Genomic DNA, 22,491 nt, shown 5'->3' with positions numbered 1-22,491 from the left:
AAGGGACAATGTTACTATCCTTTTTCCACACTTGTGCTTCAAAGTAGCACCATGATCTTCATGATAGAGAGTCTCTTATTTTTTCACTTTCATATACTAGTGGGAGTTTTTCATTATAGAACTTGGATTGTATATTCCAATGATGGGCTTCCTCAAATGCCCTAGGTGTTCGTGAGCAAGCAAGTTGGATGCACACCCACTTAGTTTCTTTGATGAGATTTCATATATTTATAGCTCTAGTGCATCCGTTGCATGGCAATCCCTACTCCTTGCATTGACATCAATCGGTGGGCATCTCCATAACCCATTGATTAGCCATGTCAATGTGAGACTTTCTCCCTTTTGTCTTCTCACACAACCTCAATCATCATATTCTATTCCACCCATACTGCTATGTCCATGGCTCGCGCTCATATATTGCATAAAAGTTGAAAGAGTTTGAAAAGGCTAAGTATGAAACAATTGCTTGGCTTGTCATCGGGGTTGTGCATGATGGGAGCATTTTGTGTGACGAAAATGAAGCATGGCCAAACTATATGACTTTGTAGGGATAAGTTTTCTTTGGCTATGGCATTTTGATAAGACATAATTGCATGATTAGCATGCTTGGAGTATTACTATTTTTATGTCAACAATAAACTTTTATCTTTAATCTTTCGGATCTGAACATTCATGCCACAATAGAGAAAAATACATTGAAGAACATGCTAGAAAGCATTCCACATAAAAATTATGCTTTTATCATTTACCTACTCGAGGACGAGCAGGAATTAAGCTTGGGGATATCGATGCTGATACATCTCCAACATATCTATAATTATTGATTGTTTCATGCTATTATATTATCTGTTTTGGATGTTAATGGGTTTTATTTTACACTTTTATATTATTTTTGGGACTAACCTATTAACCCAAGGCCCAGTGCAAATTTCTGTTTTTTGCCTATTTCATTGTTTCGCAGAAAAGGAATATCAAACGGAGTCCAAACGGAATGAAACCTTCGGGAGCATGATTTTTGGAACAAACATGATCTAGAGGACTTGGAGTGGACATCAAGCAACCAACGAGGTGGCCACCAGGCAGGGGGCGTGCCTACCCCCTAGGCGCGCCCTCCCCCCTCACGGGCCCCTCGTGGCTTAACGGACCTACTTCTTCCTCCTATATATGTTCACATACCCCGAAAACATCCAGGAGCACCACGAAACCCTATTTCCACAGCCGCAACCTTCTGTACCCGAGAGATCCCATCTTGGGGCCTTTTCCGGAGCTCCGCCGGAGGGGGCATTGATCACAGAGGGCCTCTACATCAACTCCATGCCCCCTCCGATGATGTGTGAGTAGTTTGCTTCAGACCTTCGGGTCCATAGCTGTAAAACCCACAATGCGGCTATATCTCCCACGTGTCGAGGCATGACTTAGAGGCATAGCCGCATGGTAGGCTTGTCGCAAGAGGGGTAATCTTCACACATCCCATGTACTGAATAAGAAAGGGATAAAGAGTTGGCTTACAATCGCCACTTCACACAATACATAAATAGTTCATACATCATCCAGAATACAATCAAAGGTCCGACTACAGAACCAAAATAAAGGAAGACAACCCCAAATGCTAGATCCTCGATCGTCCCAATTGGGCTCCACTACTGAAAATCAGGAAAAGAAACATAGTAACGGCCTGAATCCTCGTCGAACTCCCACTTGAGTTCTGTAGAAACACTTGCACTGGTATCCTCGGCACCTGCAACTGTTTGGATGTATTCGTGAGTCACGAGGACTCATCAATCTCACACCCGCGAGATCAAGACTATTTAAGCTTATGGGTAGGAAAGGGGAGTGAGGTGGAGCTGCAACAAGCACTAAGCATATATGGTGGCTAACATACGCAAAAGAGAGCGAGAACAGAAGCAATGCAATGGTCGAAAAGCTAGAAGTGATCAAGAAGTGATCCTGAGACTACTTACGTTCAAGCATAACACAAGACCGTGTTCTCTTCTCGGACTCCGCCGAAAAGAGACCACCACGGCTACACACGCGGTTGATTCGTTTTAATTAAGTTAAGTGTCGATTTCTCTACAACCGGATATTAACAAATTCCCATCTGCCACATAACCGCGGGCACGTCTCTCGAAAGTTTATACCCTGCAGGGGTGTCCCAACTTAGCCCATCACAAGCTCTCACGGTCAATGAAGGATATTCCTTCTCCCGGGAAGACCCGAGCAGTCTCGGAATCCCGGTTACAAGACATTTCGACAATGGTAAAACAAGACTAGCAAAGACGCCCGATATGCCGACAAATCCCGATAGGAGTCACACGTATCTCGTTCTCAGGGCACACCGGATGAACACTACGTACGAAAACTGAAGATACCCCAAGTTGCCTAGGGGCGGCACCGCAAGTGGCTCTGTTTTGGACCAACACTCAGAGGAGCACTGGCCCGAGGGTTAAAATAAAGATGACCCTTGAGTCTGCAGAACCCAAGGGAAAAAGGCTGAGGTGGCAAATGTAAAACCAAGGTTGGGCCTTGCTGGAGGAGTTTTATTCAAAGCGAACTGTGTGTGTGTGTGTGTGTGGGGGGGGGGGTTCCCATAACACCCAACCGCGTAAGAAACGCAAAATCAAGGAACATAACACTGATATGACGTAAACTAGGGCGTCAAGAGTGGAAAAAAACACCAGGCATAAGGCCGAGCCTTCCACCCTTTACCAAGTATATAGATGCATTGAAGTAAATAAGATATAATAATGATATCCCAACAATATCCATGTTCCAACATGGAACAAACTTCAACTTCAGCTGCAACTAGCAATGCATTAAGAGGGGCTGAGCAAAAGCGGTAACATAGCCAAACAACGGTTTGCTAGAAAAGGTGGGTTAGAGGCTTGACATGGCAATATGGGAGGCATGATATAGCAAGTGGTAGGTAGGGCGACATAGCGATAGAATGAACAACTACAAGCAAAGATAGAAGTGATTTCGAGGGTATGGTCATCTTGCCTGCAAAGTTCTCAGATTTGTCGAAAGCTTGATCCTCGTAAGCGTACTCAATAGGTTCCCCATTCACGTACTCGTCTCCCGGCTCTACCCAAAGCAAGAACACAAACAATGGAACAACAATCAATCATGGTGCAATGCACAAGCATCATGATGCAATACATGGCATGATATGCAAGATATGATATGCAATGCATATGCGTGCTCCGGAAGGGAAATAATGATCAAGGCATCAAATTGGCAAACCAAGAATGCCGCTGGAAAGATGAGATGATTCAGTTGAAATCTATATAAAGATCACCGGAAACGGATGCACGGTTTGCAAATGGCAAGCGAAACAAGAATGGTGCTATTCTGCGATTAACAGCACGATGCCACTTAGAATGCAACAAGAAACCAAGCTACAGCTCTCCAACATAGCAACAAGGCATATGACAGTGATGTACGAGAGATGCTTGACAAAAGATGAACACTGAGCTATGGCTAAATCACAATAGAACAGTGAAAGTGCAACTATCCCTAGGTGGTTTCGGTAATTCCTAACAACATATAGCTCATTGAGCTAATGCTATTCCAAGATTAATATTTCAGCAAAAGCTCAATGAATGGCATGGCATGGATGAGGAAAGTGGACCCCTCAAAATACTAAGGACAAAAAGATTGGCTCAAGCTCAAAGCTCAAGACTCTACATTTTATATTCTAGTGATCCAGGATCACATTGAGTCTATAGGAAAATCCAATACTATCAAGGAGGGATGAGGTGTTGCTTGATGAGGCTCTTGCTTCATAGTGCTTAGTGATATGCTCCAAAACCCTCAACTACCTTCCCACATCCACATATGACCTAAACCAAAAGTCAAACTCGGCCCCACCGATTCTTTCTATCCGGCGCACCGAGTTCAGATGTCATAGCCACTGCCGCAAACCCTAGGCAAATCGGTCTCACCGATAGGGATCTCAGTCTCACCGAGATGGGGTTGTAATTCTCTGTTTCCCTTCGTAACATTTCGGTCCTACCGAGATGAGCGATCGGTCCCACCAAGATTGCAATGTAAACTCTCTGTTTCCCTTTTGCAACATTTCGGTCCCACCGAAATGAGCGATCGGTCTCACCGAGTTTACCTGACCAACTCTCTGGTTAGCTTATTACCAAAATCGGTCCCACCGAGTATGTGTAATCGGTCACACTGAGATTACGTTATGCCCTAACCCTAACCATATCGGTCCTACTGAGTTGCATCTCAGTCCCACCGAAAATCCTAACAGTCACTAGGTTTGCTAAATCGTTCCGACCGAGTTTCTCAATTCGGTCTCACCGAGATTGGTAAATTGTGTGTAATGGTTAGTTTTTGTGTGGTGGCTATATATACCCCTCCACCCACTCTTCATTCATGGAGAGAGCCATCAGAACATACCTACACTTCCAATACACATTTTCTGAGAAAGAACCACCTACTCATGTGTTGAGGCCAAGATATTCCATTCCCACCATATGAATCTTGATCTCTATCCTTCCCAAGTTGCTTTCCACTCAAATCTTCTTTCCACCAAATCCATACCCTGTGAGAGAGAGTTGAGTGTTGGGGAGACTATCATTTGAAGCACAAGAGCATGGAGTTCATCATCAACACACCATTTGTTACTTCTTGGAGAGTGGTGTCTCCTAGATTGGCTAGGTGTCACTTGGGAGCCTCCGACAAAGATTGTGGAGTTGAACCAAGGAGTTTGTAAGGGCAAGGAGATCGCCTACTTCGTGAAGATCTACCTCTAGTGAGGCAAGTCCTTCGTGGGTGATGGCCATAATGGGATAGACAAGGTTGCTTCTTCGTGGACCCTTCGTTGGTGGAGCCCTTCGTGGACTCGCACAACCGTTACCCTTCGTGGGTTGAAGTCTCCATCAACGTGGATGTACGATAGCACCACCTATCGGAACCACGACGAAAACATCCGTGTCTCCAATTGCGTTTGAATTCTCCAAACCCTCCCCTTTACATTCTTGCAAGTTGCATGCTTTACTTTCCGTTGCTCATAAACTCTTTGCATGCTTGCTTGAATTGTGTTAAGATTGCTTGACTTATCCAAAGTTGCTAAAATCTGCCAAGAACTAAAATTGGGAAAAGGCTAGATTTTTATTTGGTCAAGTAGTCTAATCACCCCCCTCTAGACATACTTTCGATCCTACAAGTGGTATCAGAGCTTTGGTCTCCATTTGCTTTGATTTCCATAGCTTTTGGTGGTCATAGCCTTGGTTTCACAACCTAGGAGAGTATGGCATCTAGCGAGGTAAATTACCACCGTAGAGGTCCTTACTTTGATGGTACTAATTTTGCTAGTTGGAAGCATAAGATGAAAATGCATATTCTTGGACATAACCCCGACGTTTGGGCTATTGTGTGTGTTGGCTTGCAAGGTGAATTCTTTGATGGGAGAGAACCGAATCGTGAAGCCACCGCGGAAGAGTTGAAAATGCTGCAATACCACGCTCAAGCTTGTGATATCCTCTTCAACGGATTATGCCCCGAAGAATTCAACAAAATCAGCCGTCTTGAGAATGCAAAGGAAATTTGGGACACTTTGATTGATATGCACGAAGGTACCGACTCTGTCAAGGAATCCAAGTTGGATGTGCTTCAAAGTCAACTTGAAAAGTTCAAAATGAAGGATGGTGAAGGTGTCACTGAAATGTACTCTAGGCTTGCTCTTATCACAAATGAGATTGCCGGCTTAGGAAGTGAAGAGATGACCGACAAATTCATCATCAAGAAGATCCTAAGAGCCTTGGATGGAAAATACGATACCGTATGCACATTGATCCAAATGATGCCAAATTACAAAGATCTCAAGCCAACAGAAGTCATTGGAAGAATTGTTGCTCATGAGATGTCACTCAAGGATAAGGAGGAGCTCCATAACAAGTCAAGTGGTGCTTACAAAGCCTCATGTGATGCCCCCACATCATCAAGTGAGAAACAAACCTTCAATGAAGAATTGAGCTTAATGGTTAAGAACTTCAACAAGTTCTACAAGAATAGAATCAAAGAGAGAAGTTCCAAGTCAAGGTCCTACAATGACAAAAGATATTCTAGTCGAGAGAGAAATTGCTACAATTGTGGAAGACCCGGACACTACTCCAATGAGTGTACGGCTCCCCACAAGAGAAGAGAAGATTCTCCCAAAAGAAGAAGTAGAAGAGAAGAATCACCATCAAGGGAGAGAAGGAGTAGGGATGATCGATATGAACGAAGACCCTCTCGGAGAAGCAAGGATTTGGAAAGGAAGGACAAGTCATCAAGGAGCTACACAAAACAAAGACATCAAGCTCATGTTGGTGAATGGGTATCCGGCTCTGACTCCGACAATGACTCCGAGAGAAGCTATCACTCCAACTCCGAATATACTCAAGATGAAGGTGTTGCCGGTCTAGCACTTGTGTCAACCAACTCCTACGACATATTTGATTTACCAAATGAAGGAATTGGAAGATGCTTCATGGCCAAAGGTCCAAAGGTATCACACCCCGAGTATGTTGATTTCAATAGTGATGAAGATGACTTGTTAGGTGATGATGACTTACTTGTTGACAACTATAGTGATGAATACTATGATGAAACGAATGACAATGATAAGGAGAAGATTGAGTCTCTAACTAAAGAACTAAACACTCTTAAGTTAGCTCATGAAACTATATTAGGAGATCATTGAGAACTTTTAAGGACTCATGAGAAATTACGTTTTAAAAAGCTCAACCTTGAGCAAGAGCATGAGTTCTTAAAGGCAATCAATGATGATCTTCGCAAGAAAAGTTCTTACATTGCCAAGCGTTTACTCTTATCCACTTACATGCCTCAAGTCAAATCTAGTAACAAGAACAAGAAAGATTCTTCCTCTAGTAGTAACAATAATCAAGCTAAATCCAATGTTGTTGCTTCTAGTAGTTCTCTTGATTCCACTAATGATTCTCTTAGCCAAGTTACGCTTGAGCAAGAAAATAGCTTATTGAAGGGAATTATAGAGAAAGGTGTTTACAAGAGCCTTGTCGGGAGTAAGCAATTCGAGGAAATTATACGCAAGCAAGGAAGGCACCGGAAGAATCAAGTTATTGGTTTTGAACGAAAGTTCAATGCCAATGGAGTTGACTGGGAAGAAGATCAATGCCCCAAGACGAAGTTTGTTCCTCAACAAGAGAAGTATGATCCTACTTCTTCCAAAGGGACACAAGCTCAAGATGATCTTCCACCACAAGACCACAAGCAAAAAGGCAAGGACAAGCTTCAAGAGGAAATTGATGCATTTGAAGAAGCTCCTAAGGCCTTGGTCAAGTGGGTTCCCAAGACTACAACAAGTTCCACTTCATCAAGTACAACTACAACTCCGAAGATTCCCATCAAGATGGTGTGGATCCCGAAGAAGAAGAACTAGAGAGTTCTTGAGGGTGACTCCGCTAACATACTTCACTCTTATCATTTTGGCAAAGAACGAGTGCAATCAACTTCCACATCTTGCACTAGTTCAAGGAGTTACAAACCCTCTTGTTGGTAAGACAAGGGACAAGGTAACCTAAAGCTTTCATAGACATCATCTTGTGTGTGCATCACTCTATGTCTATGGATATCCTTGTTTGTTCCTTGTGGGACTAACCCGTGTAGGTATTGAAAGTGCAACTCACTCCAAAGGATAGCTCCAAATGATCTACATCAACATTAAGCACCCGCATCTTCAACATCTACATGAAGTCATCATCGACAAAACCCAAGGTTAGTTCATCCCTCTTAGGGGGGATCTCACATCTAGGGGGAGCTTTACTCTAACAATTGTGTTAAAGCAACTTTAATGGAGTGAACACAACAACGCTTTATGTAAAAGTGGTAACCCCACTTGTGCTTAAACGGTGAGTATGACCTATGATCAAATGTTCTCATTTGACTCCTAAGTCAATATACTCATATATAGATGACCTAGTCATCGCCAATTGCTTGATAGATGCTAGAATTGTTTGTGCATGCTTTGCCACATATTTCATTTGTCATTTTATTGTGTGAGCATGTTGGTTGCATAATTTACTCATTCGAGGACATCCACTTGTTGTTTTGATTGATTGATTTCTTTTTCTCTTTCCAAGTAGATGGACAAGAATGCCTAAGAACCTTTTCTAGCTATCTATGCTTTTCTCGTCTCAAACTCTATTCATGCTACATCACAAAATTTGATCAAGTCAGATTCGAATCACTCTGTGTGAGGAGGACTCGGAGTCCCTGATTCGTCATAGACTTAAACTTCCAAAACTTCTTTATGCGTTTTGGTCTGACCGATTCACCCATTTCGGTCATACCGAGATCACTAAGTCGATCTAGGTTTTCAATCTCGGTGCAACCGATTTGAACTTTTCGGTCACACCGAGTTGCAGCAACCGGTTGCAGTTATGCTTCTCGGTGCCACCGAGTTGTTCCACTCGGTCACACCGACAGGGTCGGGCTATATATCCCCATGGGCAAAATTTTCGAAATTTTCTCCGAACTCTTTCGCCCGCGCTTATCCCGCTCTGCCTCCAGGGTCTCCGGATCGTCCTCCTCGTCGCCAGTTGCCTCCTGCCGCTGGTCTCTGCCGCCGTCAACGGGAATCATCCCCGCCGTTGCCGCCGTAGCGAGTTCATCACCGAACTAGGGTATGAACTTGATCATTGTGCTATCCTTATCTGATTCCTAGCACATTGTGTTCGCCATGAATCTTGCCACGATTGAAACTATCTTATCCAGTCAAAACACTCCATAGATTAGAGATGATTTGAAAATTTAGGGTTAGGTTTCCGCTGAAACCATCTCGAACCAACCGAGTTGTGGAACTCGGTACCACCGATTCGGCTCAGGCCATTGCACATGCGATTCTCGGTCTGACCGACTTCAGGACTTTGTGAAACCCTAGCAGTCTCGGTGCCACCGAACTGTGACTTGGTCTGACCGAGTTCACTAGTTTAGGTTCCGAAAGCTGCTTCGGTATCACCGAGTTTACAAATCGGTAGATCCAAAATGCTTTCTGAGGAAAACTAAAACTAAGTTTTTGATTCATTCTTTTGCAAAAACCTCTATATTTTGTGATGCTCATCCACTCTACCTCATCTATAATCTATTCACAGGGTCAGTTGTCATAGATTGCAATATGTCTGATCAAAGTGACAGCCAGAACAAGTCAGAGGAGCAGGTTCACTTGAGTGAGGGCACTAGTCCCTCTAGCAGCTCAGATGATGGCAGCAGGAGCACACCAAGCCATCTGCCAAAGGCTGCCACCATGGCCAGAAGGAAGAAAACTTCTGAATCTGAGGATGAAGACTATGTGGCAGTTGAGGATGAGGCCACTTCGAAAAAGAAAGTGGTTTAGAAGGAATATAGCACTGCTGCTGCAACTAAGCCTGGTATGAAGACCAAAGTGCCTACAAAGAGAATTCCCATGTCTAAAGCCAGAGCCTCTACTCAAGTACCTTTGGAATCTGAACCCAAAGAGGGTGCTACAGAAGGGAAGAAGAGGAAAGAAAGGGTGAAGAAGACCACTGCCAGAGTGCTTGGGAGATCCTCAATCATGAGAGACTCTGAAGAGGAAGAGGAAGAAGATGCTGCACCAGCACCTAAGGCACAGAAACTTATGGGAGATGCCATAAGGTCAGGGGCTGCTTCATCTAAGCCCAAATAAGCTTCTAAGCTAGCTGCTCAAAAACCCAAAACTGCACTAAAGAGGAGTACAAGGAACATTCCAGCTGCTGAGAAGAACAAGGCCCCAGTGCCTGAAGCTGCAATCGAAGAAGAAGATGATGAGTCACATGTCTTGAGGAAGTTGAAGCCAAAAATTCCAGATCACAATGATGCTCATCCAGTTGCAGAGAACATGAAAGTCAGGAAGGACTCAGGTCTAAGGCTATGGAGATAGTCTGATCCATATGGCACCAGAAGAAGAACTGCTGTGGACTACAGGTTCCATACTAAGGATCAGCAGGACTTCTATGAGACAGTGTTGCTTGACAAGAAGCCCATAGTGTGTGACATGAGATGGGTCGATTGGACATTCATTGAGGAAAACGAGGATCACTTCCCTGGTGTATATGACAGCTTCAAGGCTTGTGGAGTTGATGAGTTTGTGGCTCAAAAGCTCACAAAATGGAATGATGAGCTCATCATGCAGTTCTACTCCACAGCTCACTTCTACCCAGATGGAAGGATTGTCTGGATGTCTGAAGGCACTAGGTACCAGTCAACGGTTGCTGAATGGGCGAAATTGATCAATGCTCCAGAAGAGAGTGAAGATGACTTGGATGTCTATGCCGAGAAGAAGAAGGATCACACACCATGGCACACATGTACAAGGAGATCCCAGATGTTGCTCTTGAGACACACAAGTTTGGATCTGTACATTACCTTCTGTCAGGCTTGCCAACTATCAAATGGATCCTTAGGCACACTCTCTTGCCAAAGTCAGCTGATCACAACATGATCAGAGGCCATGCAATTAACTTGCTTCATATCTTTGATGTCCCACAGAAGTTCAAAGTCATGAGCCTAATAGTGGAAACCATAAAGAGGACAGCTGCAGATCAGAAGAGGAGTTGTGGGTATGCCCCACAGATCCAAGAGCTAATTAACTCCAAGATGGGCACTGGTACATATCTGCTGGACAAGAAGCACCTGCCCATCTATCCAGACTTTGAGGACAACACTGTGGTGATGGATGAAAATGAACCATCTTCTGTGCACGCACAAGCCAAGAAGGAGAAGGCAAAGGCTGAAAAGGCTGCAAGGATGCCAACTACTGAAGAAGCATCTCAGTATCTTCTGAAGAGAAAGCAAGATCAACTTGGCTACTTGATTGCCTCCACTCTGAGGATTGAGAAGGAACTGGCCACCCTGACTCAAAACCAGGAGAGCTTGGAGAGGATCGTGGAGCAGAAGTTCTATGACTTGGATGTGAAGGTAACTGAGATCCAGTCTGTTGTGGAGCAACTTCACGATGATATGCAGGAGAGGAAGGGAAAGACAACCACTGATGCATTTGCCAGAGTGCCTAGAGCTCAGAGGTCTGCTGCAGTGCCTGTTCCAGACACTAGAGCCACTTCATCTGCACCAGCTACATCTTCAGTGCCACCAGCTCCAGCACCTACTCCATCAGCTCCATCTACATCGACTGAAGCCTTCGTTCTTGGAGTTATCCGGACACCACCACCTGAAGACCAAGCCAGAGAGACGATTTAGTGCTATGCATTTCTAGGAACTTTTTGGTAACTTGTTGCCAAAGGGGGAGAAAAATGTGTAGATCATAGGCTTCGAGAGAGAGTGTTGCTTTTTATTCTCTCTTGCTTTGGTGGTTGAACTTTATTTGCTTGTTTGAGATACTTTCTGTCTGTGTGATACTTGGATGATCATGTGTGTTTGATCATATGCTACATTAATGCTTGTTGAATGACATTATCATTTTTATCCCTATATGATCATTCATTTTGCTTGGTGATGAGTGCATGTATTTAATTATTATCATTTTGAGAGCTCCACCAAGATGTATGTGACATGGAAGAGTAACCCATGAGCCTAACTCTCTGTGCATTTGCAGTCCAAAGGAAATCATAAACTATGCACAAATTTAGGGGGATCTCTTGCTTTTCACATACTTCTCAAAGCGACAATGTTTTTCACTCTTATTATAATTTGTCAAAGCTTTGATCTATATTGTAACGCCCCGAGACCGATGTGCCAGGTGTCTTTCAGTTATTCGCTATTGTTGCCATGTCATTCGCTTGCGTGTTGCATCTTGTCATGTCATCATGTGCATTGCATCATCATGTTTTCAAAACTTGCATCCGTCCCAGCCTCCCCATTCCTTCCGTTGTCCGTTCTGAGTCCAAGCACACTTGCACGAGCCCGCGGCACATCCGAAATATTATTTTATAAGTGGCCGGAAAAGGTTCTCGGATTGGTTTGAAATTTGGCGTGTGGTCTTATTATAGTGTAGATAGACCGCCTGTCAAGTTTCACTGCATTCGGAGTTCGTTTGATAGCCCAACCGTTAAACTATAGCGGCATTATAGCCGGTCTTTTCGTCGGACGTTTTTGGTCTCCGGAAACTGTTGCCAGGCTTTCCCTCTCTTTCCTTCCTAGACTGTCTTCACTTTTCCTACCTACCGCCAGGCCCAACCAAACCCTCTCTGCTTAGTGCATCAAACCCCCACGCGCGCGCGTCCGAAAATTGTCCCGGACCCGACCCGAGCAGTCGTCACCGTCGTGTCCGGATCATCCCCAAACCTCTGCAAAATGTCTCCGTTTTCTTATTTGGGCTCCCTAGCCTATTTTTTTCCGACCGTCCGATTACGATCGAAGGGACAGATTAGCCCCTACCCAAAAAATTCTTTTGCTATTTATATGTCAGGCCAAACCCTAAAAACTAGATCATTTTCCCCCCCTCAGCCGCCGCCACACTCCACCAAATCTTCATCGGGATCCAACCCGCGACCATCCTCTCCCTCCCTCGTTTTCAGCACCACCAGCCAGAGCCCGCAACCCCGATCCAAATCCTTCCCGACAGTCTCCCTCTTTTTGCGTGCTTGACGAATTGGGTTGCCCGAGCCCCGAGCCCCTTCGCTGTTCTTTCCCTCCTCTCGCGCTGGTATCCTCGGAGCCCCGAGCCTCCCTGTGCGACTCCACCACGCCTCGTCGTCCGGCGACCGGCACCACCGCCGGCGACCGAACTAGAAGCAACGTCGCCCCTGCCTTCTTCTTTTCTCTCGTGCTACTACCTCGTCTCACCTCTGTCTCCCTCACTCTGTTTTGGTCCAGGGGCCCCGCGCCATGGAGCACCCTGTCCACCGGCTCGCCCCCACTTCGATCCGGCAGGGAACGGGATCCCGGCGATCTCCCGCGACCGGATCCGGCCACCCCGACGCCCTATGCCCTCGGGCCCCGCAGGACCTCCTCCTCGCCTCTGCGCCGTCCTCACCGCCCTGCAGCCGAGGCTGTTGCCTCCTCAGTTTGTCACGCCGCCTCTAGTTCCGTCAGATCCGCCGTCTCCAGGCCCTTCCTGTCCGGATCCTGCCACCATGCTGCCGCTCCTCGCCCATAGCTCCGCCCAGTCGCCGCCATCTTCTTCCCGGAGGTCCACCGGCGCTGCAAGTCCCGCTGTGCCTGTTTTCCTCTCATCAGATACGAACGGGTGCTCGCCCGCGTATGTTGACAGCGCCCACGCGGACCAGGCCTCGATCGCCTCCAGCCCAGCAGCCTACGTCCTGCGCCAGTAGGCCAGCCCAGCACCGGCCGGGCCAAGGCCCATGGGTGAGGACACGCCCAGCCTCTGCCCTGTTCCTGTTGGGCCAACAAGACTCGGCCCAGAATTGTTTTTTTCCTGCTGCTGTGATTTTCTCTTTTATCCAGTAAAGGCAGAATTGCAGAAAAGACCTTCATCTTCATGCATTTAATAACTCACAAACTATGCATCAGATTAAAAAGATCTATATATGAAACTTGCTTAAAATTATGTGTAGATTAATAATATGCCACTTTCTTGCCATGTTAAAATGCTTAAAATGTTGTTTGTTTAAATTTGCTCAAATAACTTGTTAAAATGGTTCATTTCATAACTAAATAACCGTAGCTCGGTTTCTAATAAACTTTATATGTAAATGGGGTAGAAAAAAATGCCTAGTTTAACTTGGTTCACTTGTTTTGCATGTTTAATAACTCTAAAATTCTGTTTAGGACAGATCAGTACCAAACCTAATATATGCATATGGGGATTTAACGGAATTGTTGTTCGTTGCTTCCGGCCTCATTTGACCTTGACTAGATAGGTAGTTTTACTTTGCTTCACCCTCTTGCCATGTTAATCAACATTTAATATTGTTGGGTACCTAAACGAGAGATAACTAAATAAGTCATGTGGTGTTTTCTTCAATATGCAACTCCGTTGCATATTGAGCTCCACTTAATTTGTAGTGTTGTTTGTTGCACTTTTCCATGCCATGCCATGCATATTTAAACCGGACATGCATCATACTTGTTTGCGCATCATGCCATGTTCATGTGGTGGTTGTTTACTATGTTGTGTGCTTCTTTTCGGTGTTGCTTCTTTGGGTTGGTTCCGATAATGTCGCGTTTGTGAGGACCCGCTCGACTACTTCTGTTTGTCTTCTTCATGGACTCGTTCTTCTTCCTTGTGGGATTTCAGGCAAGATGACCATACCCTCGAAATCACTTCTATCTTTGCTTGCTAGTTGCTCGCTCTTTTGCTATGCCTATGCTGCGATAGCTACCACTTGCTTATCATGTCTCCTATATTGTTGAACCAAGCCTCTAACCCACCTTGTCCTAGCAAACCGTTGATTGGCTATGTTACCGCTTTGCTCAGCCCCTCTTATAGCGTTGTTAGTTGCAGGTGAAGATTGAAGTTTGTTCCTTGTTGGGACATGGAGATGTTGTTCCTTTTTGGAACATGTTTACTTATTGGGATATCACAATATATCTTATTTAATTAATGCATCTATATACTTGGTAAAGGGTGGAAGGCTCGGCCTTATGCCTGGTGTTTTGTTCCACTCTTGCCGCCCTAGTTTCCGTCATATCGGTGTTATGTTCCTGGATTTTGTGTTCCTTACGCGGTTGGGTAATAATGGGAACCCTTGACAATTCGCCTTGAATAAAACTCCTCCAGCAATGCCCAACCTTGGTTTTACCATTTGCACTAACAACCTACCACCTTCCCTTGGGTTCTGCAGACTCAAGGGTCATCTTTATTCTAACCCCCCCGGGCCAGTGCTCCTCTGAGTGTTGGTCCGAACTAGAGTCCTGTGCAGCGCCCCCTCGGGGAAACTCGAGGTTTGGTTTTAGTTGTATGGAGAGCTCATCTGAGTGTGCCCTGAGAACGAGATATGTGCAGCTCCTATCGGGATTTGTCGGCACATTCGGGCGGTGTTGCTGGTTTAGTTTTACCATTGTCGAAATGTCTTGTAACCGGGATTCCGAGTCTGATCGGGTCTTCCCGCTAGAAGGAATATCCTTCGTTGACCGTGAGAGCTTGTGATGGGCTAAGTTGGGACACCCCTGCAGGGTTTGAACTTTCGAAAGCCGTGCCCGCAGTTATGGGCAGATGGGAATTTGTTAACGTCCGGTTGTAGAAAACCTAAAGTTGACCTTAATTAAAATGCATCAACCGCGTGTGTAACCGTGATCGTCTCTTTCCGGTGGAGTCCGGGAAGTGAACACGGTGTTGGAGTTATGCTTGACGTAGGTTGTTCTAGGATCACTTCTTGATCATAGTTTCTCGATCGTGCTTTGCCTTCTCTTCTCGCTCTCATTTGCGTATGTTAGCCACCATATATGCTAGTCGCTTGCTGCAGCTCCACCTCATACTTTTACCCTACCTATAAGCTTAAATAGTCTTGATCGCGAGGGTGCGAGATTGCTGAGTCCCCGTGACTCACAGATACTTCCAAAACCAGTTTACAAGTGCCGATGAGTCCGTGCAGATGACACAACCAAGCTCAGGAGGAGCTCGATGAAGATCTTGTCCTTTGTGTTGTTCCGTTTCCAGTTGATCAGTAGTGGAGCCCAGTTGGGGTCGATTGGGGATCTGTGTAGCTTTTGGGGTAGTGTTCTTTTATTTTGGTTCCGTAGTCGGACCTTGATTGTATTTGGATGTTGTAATGCTTTATTCATGTATTTGTGTGAAGTGGCGATTGTAATCCAACTATGTATCTCTTTCCCTTATGTATTACATGGGTTGTGTGAAGATTACCTCACTTGCGACATTGCTTTCAATGCGGTTATGCCTCTAAGTCGTGCTTCGACACGTGGGAGATATAGCTGCATCGAGGGCGTTACATATATGTTGTTATCAATTACCAAAAAGGGGGAGATTGAAAGTGCAACTATCCCTTGGTGGTTTTGGTAATTCCTAACAACATATTGCTCATTGAGCTAATGCTATTCCAAGATTAATATTTCAGCAAAAGCTCAATGAATGGCATGGCATGGATGAGGAAAGTGGACCCCTCAAAATACTAAGGACAAAAAGATTGGCTCAAGCTCAAAGCTCAAGACTCTACATTTTATATTTTAGTGATCCAAGATCACATTGAGTCTATAGGAAAAGTCAATACTATCAAGGAGGGATGAGGTGTTGCTTGATGAGGTTCTTGCTTCATAGTGCTTAGTGATATGCTCCAAAACCCTCAACTACCTTCCCACATCCACATATGACCTAAACCAAAAGTCAAACTCGGCCCCACCGATTCTTTCTATCTGGCGCCACCGAGTTCGGATGTCATAGCCACTGCTGCAAACCCTAAGCAAATCGGTCTCACCGATAGGGATCTCGGTCTCGCCGAGATGGGGTTGTAATCTCTCTGTTTCCCTTCGTAATGTTTCGGTCCTACCGAGATGAGCGATCGGTCCCACCGAGATTGCAATGTAAACTCTCTCTTTCCCTTTTGTAACATTTCGGTCCCACTGAAATGAGCGATCGGTCTCACCGAGTTTACCTGACCAACTCTCTGGTTAGCTTATTACCAAAATTGGTCCCAACGAGTTTGTGTAATCAGTCACACCGAGATTACGTTATGCCCTAACCCTAACCATATCGGTCCTACCGAGTTGCATCTCAGTCCCACCGAAAATCCTAACGCTCACTAGGTTTGCTAAATCGGTCCGACCGAGTATCTCAATTCGGTCTCACCGAGATTGGTAAATTGTGTGTAACGGTTAGTTTTTGTGTGGAGGCTATATATACCCCTCCACCCACTCTTCATTCGTGGAGAGAGCCATCAGAACATACCTACACTTCCAATACACATTTTCTGAGAAAGAACCACCTACTCATGTGTTGAGGCCAAGATATTCCATTCCCATCATATGAATCTTGATCTCTAGCCTTCCCAAGTTGCTTTCCACTCAAATCTTCTTTCCACCAAATCCATATCCTGTGTGAGAGAGAGAGAGTTGAGTGTTGGGGAGACTATCATTTGAAGCACAAGAGCAAGGAGTTCATCATCAACACACCATTTGTTACTTCTTGGAGAGTGGTGTCTCCTAGATTGGCTAGGTGTCACTTGGGAGACTCTGACAAAGATTGTGGAGTTGAACCAAGGAGTTTGTAAGGGCAAGGAGATCGCCAACTTCGTGAAGATCTACCGCTAGTGAGGCAAGTCCTTCGTGGGCGATGGCCATGATGGGATAGACAAGGTTGCTTCTTCGTGGACCCTTCGTGGGTGGAGCCCTCCGTGGACTCGCGCAACCGTTACCCTTCGTGGGTTGAAGTCTCCATCAACATGGATGTACGATAGCACCACCTATCGGAACCATGACAAAAGCATCCGTGTCTCCAATTGCGTTTGAATTCTCCAAACCCTTCCCTTTACATTCTTGCAAGTTGCATACTTTACTTTCTGCTGCTCATATACTCTTTGCATGCTCGCTTGAATTGTGTTAAGATTGCTTGACTTATCCAAAGTTGCTAAAATCTGCCAAGAACTAAAATTGGGAAAAGGCTAGATTTTTATTTGGTCAAGTAGTCTAATCACCCCCTCTAGACATACTTTCGATCCTACAAACAGGTTCGAACAAGCATGGCAAAAGTGCAAAAGATATCAGCTTCACAGACTTAGTGAAAATACTAACATGTCAAAAACAACATCAGGAGCAATGTTTAGAGCAGGAAAACAACATGCTACAGGAACATATCATAGCAAACAAAGGCATGGAATGATTCTACTAAGTGCATAGAACAAAAGTTCCTTACTGATCATGAGCCAAAAAGGCACAAAAGTTATGATTGCACCCATGTACACATAGCAAGATTTATTAACAGTTTCAGACTTAGCAGAAAAACACAGCATGTCATAAACAGATTCGCGATAACAACTTTGCGAGCTCATGCCGCTCACCACAAAGAATTTCATGACAATATAAGCATACCAACAGCAAGATGACATGTTCATGAAACTAACCATGGGAAGAGCAAGTTAATAGGATGCCTGGATCACTAGCAAAAACCATGGAAATTTTGATTAACATGTAAACATTCTTCCAGGAACATTTTATAGCAAAAGTAGAGCAAGAAAAGGACATGCTAGAGCACACCATAATTGCCAACAGGGGCATGGATGGATAGAGAATAATCACATGTTCAAAACACCATTACTGAAGTATCCCAAAATAAGCACGGATCTCACTGTAGCATCAAGTTTACATGTTATCAAAATAACAGCAGGGAAAAGACTTAGTAAAATCCTAAGTCCCTGAAAACAGCAACATCACGGAGCCTAGTTTGCATGCTTGTGCTTGTCACCACATAGATCGCAAAAATACAAGGTTTGCACCACTGTAAAGATGACATGATGTGAAATGCAAGACATGAACAAAAGCAAAACAAAGACAAAAACCCCAACCATGAAGGGAAAACATATCGCATCTCCGAAAAGGCAAGAGTTGGAGTTACAAATATGGAAAGTTGTATCCGGGGCATTACCATAGCTAGTAACTAGATGGCTTCTTCTCTCTCTCTTTGGATCTCAATACAAAGTTCTCCTCGATCTTCCTGGAGATCTATCCGATGTAACTCTTTTTGCAGTGTGTTTGTTGAGATCCGATGAATTGTGGGTTTATGATCAAGTCTTTCTATGAACAATATTTGATTCTTCTCTGAAATCTTTTATGCATGATTGGTTATCTTTGCAAGTCTCTTCGAATTATCAGATTGGTTTGGCCTACTAGATTGATCTTTCTTGCAATGGGATAAGTGCTTAGCTTTGGTTTCAATCTTGCGGTGCTCGATCCCAGTGACAGAAAGGGAAATGACATGTATTGTATTGTTGCCATCGAGGATAAAAAGATGGGGTTTATATCATATTGCTTGAGTTTATCCGTCTACATCATGTCATCTTACCTAAGGCGTTACTCTGTTCTTATGAACTTAATACTCTAGATGCATGCTGGATTGCGGTCGATGTGTGGAGTAATGATAGTAGATGCAGGCAGGAGTCGGTCTACTTGTCACGGATGTGATGCCTATATACATGATCATGCCTAGATATTCTCATAATTATTCGCTTTTCTATCAATTGCTCGACAGTAATTCATTCACCCACCGTAATACTTATGCTATCTTGAGAGAGGCCACTAGTGAAACCTATGGCCCTCGGGTCTATTCTCCATCATATATGTTTCCAATCTATTTTATTTTGCAATCTTTACTTTCAATCTATATCATAAAAATACCAAAAATATTTATCTTATCATCATTATCTCTATCACATCTCACTCTCGTAAGTGACCATGAAGGGATTGACAACCCCTTTATCGCGTTGGTTGTGAGGTTCTTATTTGTTTGTGTAGGTACGAGGGACTTGCGTGTGGTCTCCTACTGGATTGATACCTTGGTTCTCAAAAATTGAGGGAAATACTTACGCTACTTTGCTGCATCACCCTTTCCTCTTCAAGGGAAAACCAACGCAGTGCTCAAGAGGTAGCAGGGACCAACCTTGATAGCAAATAGGAAAGCGAGCTCATCGATTTCCTCCGTGAGAATCAGGACATCTTCGCATGGTCTCCCAAGGACATGCTGGGTGTTTCGACAGATTTCGCCGAGCACAAGCTACATGTCAGATTGGACGCAAAAATAGTCAAGCAGCCCCTCCGACGCCTGTCATTAAAAAAAGAAGAATTGTTGGTGAAGAGATAGCCCGACTCCTAGAAGATGGTTTCATTATGGAAGTGTTCTTTCCAGAGTGGCTTGCCAACCGAGTCCTTGTACTGAAGAAGAATAACAAGTGGAGCATGTGTATTGACTACACCAGCCTCAACAAAGCCTATCCCAAAGATCCATTTGCTCTGCCCCGGATTGATCAAGTGATAGACTCCACAGCCGGATGCGAGCTGTTGTCTTTCCTTGATGCCTACTTCGGCTACCACCAGATCAAGCTGAACCCGGCCGATCGGCTAAAGACCGCCTTCCTCACACCATTCGGAGCCTTCTGCTACCTGACCATGACATTCATTCTAAGAAATGTCGGTGCCACTTTCAGCATTGCATGCAGAAGTGCCTCCTCAAGCAACTCGGCAGAAATGCCCACGTCTACATAGACGATATTGTGGTCAAGACAGAGAAGCGTGGCACCCTTCTAGAAGATTTCAAGGAGACTTTTGACAATCTGTGCCGTTTTCAAATCAAGCTCAACCCAGCAAAGTGTGTCTTCAGAGTTCCAACTGGTTAGCTCCTTGGTTTCCTTGTCTTAGAATGCGGCATCGAGTGCAACCCTGTGAAGATCAAGGCCATTCAGCGGAGGGAGAGACCCACCCGACTGCGGGACGTCCAGAAGTTCACCAGCTGCTTGGCGTCCATTAGCTGCTTCATCAGTTGGCTGGGCGAGAAGGCTCTTCCACTGTACCGGTTAATGAAGAAAACCACTCACTTCATGTGGAATGACAAGGCGGACGAGGCCTTCCTCTAGCTCAAGAAAATGCTGACTACACCGCCTATCCTGGCGGCTCCGGATGCTAAGGAGCCCATGTTCCTCTACATCGCCGCCACCAGCCGGATGGTCAGCACTGTCATTGCACTACAATAAAAAGACACATCCGTGACATTTTAGGCCGAACAATTTTTTTTCTGTCATACTTATGACACTTCTATGACGATAATTGTGACAAAACCCGGTATCATCATAGATGTGGTGGGGTCCTACTTCTATGACAAAAAATCATGACAGAAAATGGGCTTTTCGTCCTTGGCGGGCTGGAGACGCAGCTGCATGACATTCTTTGGGCCATCCATGACGGAAAAAACTGTGGTAGAAGCGAGGGCGAGGAAAATATCGGGGTGTTCCCGGTTACGGTGGTTGGTCGGGGCCGAGCGATGTGGGTTTCTCTCGTACATGCACGCCCGTGGGTGCGAGGCATTGGGCTCTAACTGAAACCGAGCGATTGCACTGCATGCTACGCGTTACTGAACCCGAGCGATCGATCGATGGCTGTTAACTGAACCCGATCGAGCGATTCCTTCGCTACTGTTGTTGACTGAAGCCGATCGATGCTGCCTCTGGATGAACAGTGATCATTGCTGGGGGGTTTGGATGAACAGTTCCCGGTGGGGGTGGATGAACATGAATCCGATCGATTGAGACGGTTGGGGTTGGATGAACAGGACCCCGTGGAAGGCAGGATGAACAGGACCACCCTGTGGAGGGCAGGATGAACAGGACCACCCCGTGGAGGGTAGGATGAACAGTAGAAGGTGGAGGGCAGGATGAACAGTAGCCCGTGGAGGGGTGGTTGAACAGGAGACCGTGGAGAGGGCTGGTTGAACAGTAGCCGGTGGAGTAGCGCGTGGTGGAGGCTGGATGAACAGGAGCCCGTGGATGAACAGTGGCAGGTGGAGGCTGGAGGAGGTCGACGGTGGATGAACAATAGCCCGTGGAGGCTGGAGGGGGTTGACGGTGGAGATGAACAATATCCCGTGGAGTCCCATTTTGCGGTATGCCACACCCCTCCCGATGAACAGGGCTCCCGTTTCGACCGTAGCGCTCCAACACAAATCCGTTTCCTCTGTTTTGAGGTACGCCACACCCCTCCCAATCAAGAGGACCCTTGTTTTGACCGTAGGAGGTCTGTTTCCTCCGTTATGTGGTACGCCAGACCCCTCCTGATGAGCAGGATCCCGTTTCGAACGTGGCCGGTCGAACACAAGGTCGTTTCGTCCGTTCTGCGGTACGCCAGGCCTCGTTTCCATCGGTTGTTCCATCCAAGCCCTCCCGATGAACACGACGACGCATTCCGTTCCGACCCAGCCGGTTGGCTCCCCATGAACACGACGACGACATTGTTTCTCCGTACCGACCCAGCCATGTACACAAGCCCTGGCCATACGTATGCGCGAGTAGGCGTTCGAGACCCTGCCCATATGTACGTACGTGGCCGTATTTTCTTTCTTGCACACTGGCTGCTGTACGTAGGTGTACATGCTACGTGCGCGCCTCTACTACGACACGTGCGCGCCTCTACATCGACCAGTATGTACGTACACGTTCGCAACCAGAATGACAACACTATGTATGCTTCGACCAGGTGGACTTCCTTGCGTGCGAAGATGTAGCTGGTGGGTCCCAGCAGTCTGGGAGTGAATCATTTTTTTGCCCGGACGCACTTCCTTGCGTGAGAAGATGTAGCTGGTGGGTCCCAGCAGTCAGGGGGAAACATTTTTTTCGCGAAATTCAGTGGCCCGTCCGGTGGGTCCATGCTGTTAGGTGGAGGAATAATTATTTTGCACGTAATAAGGAGGCACTTCCTTGCTGCGGCCGTTGACCCAGCAGTCAGCCTCTCCACGTACAGTCCACGTCCGATGGAAGCCGTTCCTTGACCACATTGACCACTCCGCGCCGAGAGCACCAGGGCGGTGGACGACGGCAAGGCCTAGGAAGGGGACGACGCGGAGCCGGGGAAGACGCGACAGTGGATGCCCACGCGTAGAGGAGTACGAGGGTT

Source organism: Triticum urartu, chromosome 4A, assembly GCF_056163025.1.
Source record: "Triticum urartu cultivar PI428250 chromosome 4A, HENAU_Tu73, whole genome shotgun sequence".
Taxonomy (NCBI): domain Eukaryota; kingdom Viridiplantae; phylum Streptophyta; class Magnoliopsida; order Poales; family Poaceae; genus Triticum; species Triticum urartu.
The sequence above is the reverse complement of the archived record's forward strand: the minus strand, read 5'-3'. Positions refer to the sequence as shown.